Source organism: Anopheles cruzii, chromosome X (genome assembly GCF_943734635.1).
Source record: "Anopheles cruzii chromosome X, idAnoCruzAS_RS32_06, whole genome shotgun sequence".
Lineage (NCBI taxonomy): Eukaryota > Metazoa > Arthropoda > Insecta > Diptera > Culicidae > Anopheles > Anopheles cruzii.
Genome location: NC_069143.1, coordinates 1937785 through 1946523, shown reverse-complemented (window position 1 = coordinate 1946523; position 8739 = coordinate 1937785).

The window sequence follows — 8739 nt, the reverse complement described above, 5'->3', positions numbered from 1 at the left end:
TCGACAAAACTTAGTAAACACCCTAGTATTTCGGATTCGGACGAGATTCGGATTATAACACATCACGCGGTTTTGACATGCGTTTTGACATATGGTAATACCGGCGGTCAAACTGTCACCAAGCCGCCCAATTGATGCACACATTTGCACGCCCTATAGGTCACGCGATAAGTGGAGCCTGCTCTCTCTCTCTCTCCAACTCTCTCGATGATTTTGGTCGGGCGATGCCGAGCCGAGCGCATCTGTCACGCGCACGTCTCTCTGTCTTTCTCTCTCGAGCGTTCTTTCAACAATTTCCAACTCTAACTGCACGATCGCTAAGGTGTGTGCTACACAGCGCACACATATCCGCTACGCTAGAAGCAATAAATCCGACGATCAGTGCGACGAGAGCGCGATGCCAGCTACTGCATGGCAGCACCCAGCCATAGAGAGAGAGAGAGAGAGAGAGAGAGCGAAAGCAGAAGATCGTCAAGGTCAGACATCCGTCGTATGGGGCAGGTGGGCTGGCTCATCTCGCGGAGAATCATCGCCAACCAACCAAATCCCGGCTCCAGACGAAGGGCTCCCGGGATTGGGTGGCCCCCCGAGGGTGCACCGATAAGACGCGCACCGAATATGTCCATTTGCGGACTCGAAACTGCCGACCGATGCATGCACCACTGACTGTTGCTGGGGTGGGGTTGCATCATCCCTTAGAACGTGCCCAATAAGCAGTGTGAGCTTCTTTGCTGTTGTGTGTGCGGCGCTTCTTACTTCAAGTATTGCTCACCGCCCACCCACCAAAAGCCTTACGCAGCAGACGCCCCTTGAACTGACTTCCAGTAACACGCACGCGACAGCACGTACATCCTGAACTTCCCGACCCCGTCCGTGCACGACGCGTCCTTACTAGCAACCTTCACCAGAAAATAGGGTGCCTTGTATAGGGTGATACATCAAGTGTTTGGATTTGGAACTACCGATTCTTCATTCTTCATTCTGGAAATTGTAAACATTTCGCAAAACTTTGACACTTACCTTCGAAATGGTTATGTTATTACCCAGAATTATCGTATCTGAGGCGTCGTCGTGCAAGAGAAGCCAATGCACCCCACACAGCGAGTGTTTGTTGTTTTGGTGCGGTCTTGGGTCTGGTGGCCCGTTATCGGCCCATGTTTCTCTCGAAAACAGGAAGAAGGAGCCGCCGTAACCTCCGTCTAAGGCGGTGACGCAAGGGGCGAGAAATGTGTTGCGGCTGGTTGCGGTTCTTCGGCGCAAAATTGAAGCTGAAAACTTGGCCGATATTGGACTTTCAAGAGGACGTGGCGCTACGTGTGCCACATACAGCCGACAATCTATATGTTGTGCTTTTTTTCCATCTTTGTGATGTGGAAATGACTCACATGGATGGAACGGCGAAGGACGACGACGCAAATGCAAAATCAAAATCCGAACTCCGAACGGAAGAGAGGCAACCAAAATAAAAAAAACAGACTGACAGATTGGAGAGAGCCAAAGAGATAGGAGAACGAAAGTGAAAGAAGACCAAACAAACGAAGAACAAAAAAGGCTCCAGAACAAATGGGGAATGCAAGAGCGCGCAACCCTCGGGAAACACATCGCGAATTGCAAGGATCGAGCTCTTCAAACAAGCAACCAAAATACCAGAGAAAAAGGCTGAGACAGACAGAGAGAGGGAGAGAGAGAGAGAGAGAGAGAGCGAGAGAGAGAGAGCGAGGGAGAGAACCACAATTGTGTGCCCCCCCCCCCCTCCAACAAGAAGTGCCCCTCCCTCCTCAACCCCTTCAGACGAGGACCATAATGGATCCGTTTTGCTTCTTCCGTTGCTGCTGTTGGAGGGAACACCGGCGAATCCATAGAAACCTGTTTGAAAGATGATTGGGCCGGGCGGGCGCTGTGTGTGTGTGTGTCGAGTGTTCTCGCTACTGCTCCGGCTGCTGCTGCTGCTGACACACTGACACACATTTCTGATTCCTTCTTCGACGCACACACGCGAACGCACGTCCAGCGTAATGGGGAAGAATTGATGCATTTCTGGCAACCTGCCCGTGATCCGTGTCCTCTGTGTGTGTGTGTGCGTTCTGAGGGGGCCAGGACGACGACTAGAGCCCGACGAGTCCCCGACGGTGTTCGCCAGCCACCCATCCCCCCCCCAGGCCTCAGTTCCGTTCCAGCGTCGCGCCGCGGTCAGGTCAGCCATCGGAATATCGTCCGCGACGCCGACGTCACCTGACACATAACTCACATGCCGCCCCGACTGCAGGGTGCGTTTCCATTTTTAGAACTCCGAGTCGGGGTCGTCGGGAGCGGCGGCATGCATTCTCAGGCCCCCGAACCATCAGGTGAGATGATGCGCGGTGGCTTGATTTGATGTTGTTGTGTCTGGGGTGTCGGGGGCCGACCCGCGACCCGATACAGGGGTCGGAGCTATTTTTACCACGTGTTACCTGGGCGCGGCTCTCTCTCTTTTTGTCGTCCATTTTCCTGTCGTTTTCCCTACGCGATCTATCGAGCTACCGCTGAGCGTAACCCCTCTGTACTCTATTGAGCGATGGCAGATGCACCTGATGACATGTGTCAGAGTAGGTGTCATGAGTAGGATTCGACCAAACGAGTCTATTGCGTTGAACTCGGAACTCGGATCTAGTGGAGCGAAAAAAGACTACCGGAATCGGACTCAAATCTGGCCCGGTACCAGCCGCCTGAAAAGCGCTGCGTATGTGCTCCTGTTACATTTGAAACATCGGTTTGAACCCGAGCTTGGACGAACGGATGCTCCCGAGATTCACGAGTCACGAGTCACGAGAGCAAGGAGAAGGAGTAGTAGGAAGAATGTTCTTTGTGCCCGCACACTTGGACGCACTCTTCCCCACCCACCTTCCTGCCCCTCCCCTTCCCCGTTAGAGCAGGCGCACGTGTCGCTGGTTGGGCGACGATTAGCGTAGCGCGCCGCGTTTGGTGGGTGGTGGAAGGTTCGGGGATGGTTACACAGCACTTAGTCCCTTCCCTTGTGTCCCGTCCCGCCCCCAGGGTTTCGTTGAGCGCATCTTTCTCTTTCGTTTGTCCATTGCGCGTGTGGTGCACCGATTAATGTGGCGACGACGACGACGCGCACTTTGTGGTGGGCGCTGGTGTGGGTGGTTGCACTGCGCATGCATATGATTATAAGGAGGGGGGTGGCAAGGGGGGGGGTACTAGTCCACATCGCGGCTTTGGTCTCGGGTGTGTTTTGATATCGCGCACGGCCAGCGAAAGGCGGCGGCCTGTGTGTGTGGGATGTGCGCTGTGATGTTCCGCCTTCCGCCCTATGCGTGGTCCGATCATGTGAACCGAACCCCCCCTCCCCTTCCCCCCAGAGCATAGATATGCATCGACTCGCATTCTGCGAACGATCAGCATCAAACAAACCAAAATAAGGTCTGCAAATTCTGTGAACTGCACCAAGTGCAGTGATTGCCCAACTTCTCGCGACTCACTGGTGCGAGCTGTCAGCCTGCATGTGTGTGTGTCTGTGTGAGAGAGAGAGAAAGAGAGCGAACGAGTTAACGGGCGAGCGAATAAATGCGCTGCATTCCCCGCGAAGTCAGTCGCGACATCGCTGAGAAATCGCTTAACTCACAGCGAGAGAGAGAGAGAGAGAGAGAGCGAGATAGCGATCTTGCGTGATCGAGTTGTCTCACTCCATCTCTCTCCCGCACACGCACACCGCGTGGGCTAAAGTGCATCGCGGTTCTTGAGTCGACTGTGTGTGACCTTGACAGTGAAAATGTCATCAGCTGGTGGTGGTGGCCGCGCGCACTGCACTGCACTGCGCATCACATGCTGCGTGCGCCGCTCGCCTTAACCCCCCCACCTACACTCCCGCCCAGGCCCATCCTTTATGTTTTGTTTACTTTTCCCCTTCCGACAATCTTCTCGCGAGCAAACCGGGACACTCTACTATTTGCGTTCTCCTCGCGAATCTGTCGAGAGTCATGTGTGTGAGCGTCACCCAGCGACTCTCTCTCTCTCTCTCTCTCGCTTGCTCTTCCGTTCCTTGTTCCTTGTTCCGATGCACACACATGCTGCTGCTGTGCATTGCATTGCATCACGTCTCGGAGCGAGAGCGAGCGAATCTGTCATCCGGCCAGCGAGTGAGCGACCCGTCTCACTGCTCACTGCGCGATGCGCTCGCTCGCTCGCTACTAACGCGGCGTAGCTTTCACTGCGCCACGATCGCTGCTCACTCTCACTTTCTTCCGTTCGCGGATTCGCAACGTGTGAGCTCACTCACTCACTCACTCGCTATGTGGCTTCTTGCAGCATCAGCGTTGGACGCGCATTTCCGCCCGCAGCCGCCGGTTACACCCACAACACAGGGGCACCAACACACTACGCTGCGCGCTGCGACACTCACTACTCAGGCGCTTGTAGTGAGCCGCCGCCGGTGAGGGATTGCAAGTGACAAAATCAAAGCCGGAATCGATCGGCCTCAGCTCAGTTGAGCCGGTGAAGAGTGATCGACGGGACGCATCTTCTTGCGCGCGCGCACGCCGTCTTCGTTCTCCGCGAGTTGGAGCTTGTAGTTTTGTGTGTTCTAAAGGATCTTCTAACTTTTGGGTCCCTGGCCTCCCCCGGTGGTAGTTACGCGTGTCCTGTGTGTCCTGTGTGCCCTGTGTGCATGCTTTGTGGTCCTTTACAGTGATCCTTATACTGATCTTAATCACCGCGGCTCCGTGGTTCGCGGTTCGGGTCGATGTCCTGCGGCCTGATTGACTGACTGCTGCAGCAGCAGCAGTCCGATCTCAGCAGTGATAACGGTGCATTCCTGTGGGTATTAGTAGTCTTGGGGGGGCGGGTGGACGATCGTGACCTGAGCTCCAAATAGTAGTGACCTGAGCAGAGCAGAGAGTGTGATCTCCTTTGTGGGTTAGTGTGGCCGGCCGGGCGGACCATCATCCCGATCGGGCTGGCCGCGACCCTCCACTAGTGTAGCGTATAAAGATTGAACGCATTGTCGTGTGTACGTGTGTGTGTGTGTGTGACGTGTTTGTGTGCGGAGACGCCAGGTTTTCACTTTGGCTTCCAGGTCAGTACCGGGAATTCCTTCCAAAGAAGTCGCCCAAACGCACCATCCATCCATCAATCCATCCATCCACCATCCAGCGATTAGTCCGCAGTCGACCGATTATCGCACCGATCAGAGATCGTAATCTGTTGCTGCTGATGCTGCGGGCTGCTGGTTGTTGTTTTGCGTCGGGGCTCTTCTCCGTGGCAATGCGTCCATGGGTTTCCCTGATGCAGTTCGGAAGACGTCGGTTAGGGACCAAAACTCCCCAAAACTTAGATCGAAATTATTAGCGAAATTAGATCGGAACGATATCAGACAATGGAAGTGTTTGTTTTCTGGTAGGGAGGGGGGAGTGGGGGTGTCAGTGAGTCATACATAGGTGGGCCGTAGTTGGGCTGTTGGACATGGAGCTCTCACGTTTGCCACTGTATCCTCTGCCAGCTTTGCCGTATCCTTCCGTGTTATGGGATGCCTAGTTCGTTCATTCTAACCAGTGGCGAGAGGGGGAGGTGGGAAATTCACGCTGAGTCATACGTTTCACTTTTTCTCCCATCGCTCTCTGTTGATACAATTAGGATGAGCAAATTAGTGTGTACTTTTTCATTTGGTTTTAAAGCAAAAACGGCTTAATATTTTCCAATGCTGAAACATTTATTTGAAAGGTTGATTCCTAAATTTCTGTATTGAAGAACTATTTCGGTAAAATGTCCAACATGACTGGCTTAGCAGTAGGCCATTCGATCGAACTATTTTTGAGTACATATTCTTCTGTATCGGCATAGTTTCGGCAATAGCAACTTGAAGTTGGGGCTTGAGGTTGTCAATGGTTGCTGATTTGTTCGCGTAACAACAAGTATTGATTTTGGCTTGTGCTGTACGGCACGTAGCGTCGTCCTGTTGAAGCCAAACCCCGTCCAAGTTCTCAGCTTCAATTCCGCAATTGATTGGTTGTTCGAATCAGCCAAAATCCGCACCAAACAGTCACTCGTTGTGGGTGCATTGGCTTCTCTTGCACGATATGTAGGTTTTCAGAACCACAATGCTGCTTATTAACATAGCCACCGAAGCGGAAATGAGTTTCAATAAAATGAACTTTCGACGAATGAGATGACGACCTACCACTTTGGAAATAAATTATCCACATTTCCCAATTTTATGCAACCAAAATAGTATTTTATACATAAATGTCATGAATTGCTTCATAACTAACGTTTCCTTTATTTTTCTTTTTCCACTCGACAGGTACGGACACCTCTTTATATCCTTATCCATGGTTGTCTGGATCACTCGGGGGAGTAGCAGGTAACCAACAGCAGGGGGCCCCTTAGTGCGCCCAAGTTAGGTGTCGAAGTGCCGTCACCGGTGCGCTCATATGTGTCCACGGACCAGGCGGCTCCATCGGTCAACCACCACCAACAACAACAACATCAACCTCTACTCAAACAATAGACTATCAACACACACACACACACACGTACGTAGTGCGTTCGTTAGGCACACGTGGGAAAAGGGGAGTGCAGGTTGGGATGATCGAATGGGTTAGGTTGCGCCAGAAAGGGTTAATTGTGGGAGCTTGTGGGAGATCCATGAATGAATTGTTGGCTGCGTAAACAGTAGGCAGCGACGGGTGGCAGGGGGTGGGGTGGGTGGAGGGCGCTCTAATACAACTGACCACCATCCCGCTCCGCTCGGTAGTTGAATTGAATTCAGAAGCGTATTGAACCAATCAACCTCAAGCACCTCGCGCGAGTCTTATTGTCTGACACTACCACCAGCACCACCATCATCCGGAACCCCGCTACCAAGGAGAGACAAGGAGGAGGCCGTGGTTTTGGTAGGGGTCGCCAAGGACACCCTCTTGAATATCACCGATCAATCCAATCCGCACACACAGCGAGCCACTTCTGGATGGAGGCACTCGACTTGGAGAAAGAGTCCACTGGGGTGGGACAAGAAGGTGCCCAAAATTACCCCTTACGCCCCGAGTACCCGCCCGCCCGGCTCTACACACTGCCTGGCCCCCCTGCGTGTGTAGCGAAGCCGCGTGTGCTGTTGTTGACCTACTGTACCAGTTATCGATCCGGCATCCGGGCCGGCATCAGGATCAGGTCGAATGCGATACAACGGGACAAGGGTGGGTGGTCGACGGTGGAAGGTCCTGTCCTGTCTGACACGGTGCGGGGGGGGCGAGTCATCGATTTCGCTTGGACCTATTCCGGGCGGAGACACGGAATTCGATTCGAATTGGCGACCAACAATGTAGAGCACAGCCCGACCCGGCCCGCCCACCCAACCACACCACCACCCATTGACCCCTTACCCCTTGCGAACAGCAGGTGCAGGTGCCCCCGCCGCACCCTGACGATAATCGATAAAATCAGCCGGTGCGGCGGGGGTGCTCTGGAGTCGCCGGCTATCGCTTGATGTCACACCTTGATGACGTGTGTGTTTGTGTGTGTTTGTGTGTGTGTGTGTGTGTGTGTGTGTGTGTGTGTGTGTGCACGCACGCCCGAGACATAGAGCGTTCGGGGCCGAAGAATAAGTGATAAAGAGGTCGTGGGGGTCGCCTACCCCTATGATACGCGGGGTGGTTCGAAGCAAAGGCGGGGGGGTGAAGGAGCAAGAGGGGTGTTGCGAGTGCGCGGGTGCTTTTGGTCGAATTTTGCAGGCGACAATTTTGTGGGTTGGAGGTGGCGCGACAGTTTCGCTAACCTACATTCCTCGATGGATGCCACCTGTCAAACGTCCTCACCCTGTCTGTGTGTGTGTGAATGTGTTTGTGTGCGGGTTGGAGTAGGTCATTCATCGGGAGGCTCTTGCTTACGGCGGAAATTCACGCTTTCCTACTATTGGTTTGATACAAACTCTCCCACTCAGAGAAGGAGTCGTTGGTGATCCTGACGACTTGGAACTTGGGACTCCATGTGGTTTATGAGGGGGGTAGGTAATACAGCGTGCCGATTGATCGTGGCGCATTTCTTCACAGAAGAGGTCACAGATCTGGTAGGTGGCTGCATCCACGGACTCACTGTCAAAAGTGTCAACGAAGTGTCAAAACATATAAATATAATTGTACTAAAAGTAGTCGTTGACCAACTACCAACCAACGGAATGGACGCAAAAACTAGCATGAAAGACGCGGACGCAGACGCGGACGCAAACACACAATCATACTCCATTCTGAGTATGATTGTGTGTTTTTCTATTGGTCCGATTGATGTGCACGGCGGGGTGTTCACCTTACCTGGACGCCACATGTTCTTGCGAAAGATTCGTCGACGACTCCGACACACATCCGACGGCTAGCCGGATCGATGGATCGCTGCCAGTGCGAGCGGCCCTTTGTTCGGAACTGCCTTTTGCTTTCTCTTTCTCTCTCTCTGTCTGTCAGCCTGCACTAAGTTCTTAACCTGCACCTCCGCAACCCGCCCACACCGTCCCCGTCTCGATCTCTCCCATGCATCCCGCCGGGCCGGGCGCTGCACGAATTTGGGAACGCATCCAACTTTCGCTTTGTGCTGCGCCGCTGCGGCACTGTTGTGATTCCCTCCACCTAGCCCCCTCACACACTCGGAGCTGGGTAAATAGAGCGCACGAGGTGCACACCCACCCACCGCACCACACCGCACCGCACTGCACCGCACCGTGCGCGCACAATCGGGGCACTTCCTGTGCCAAGTCCTATG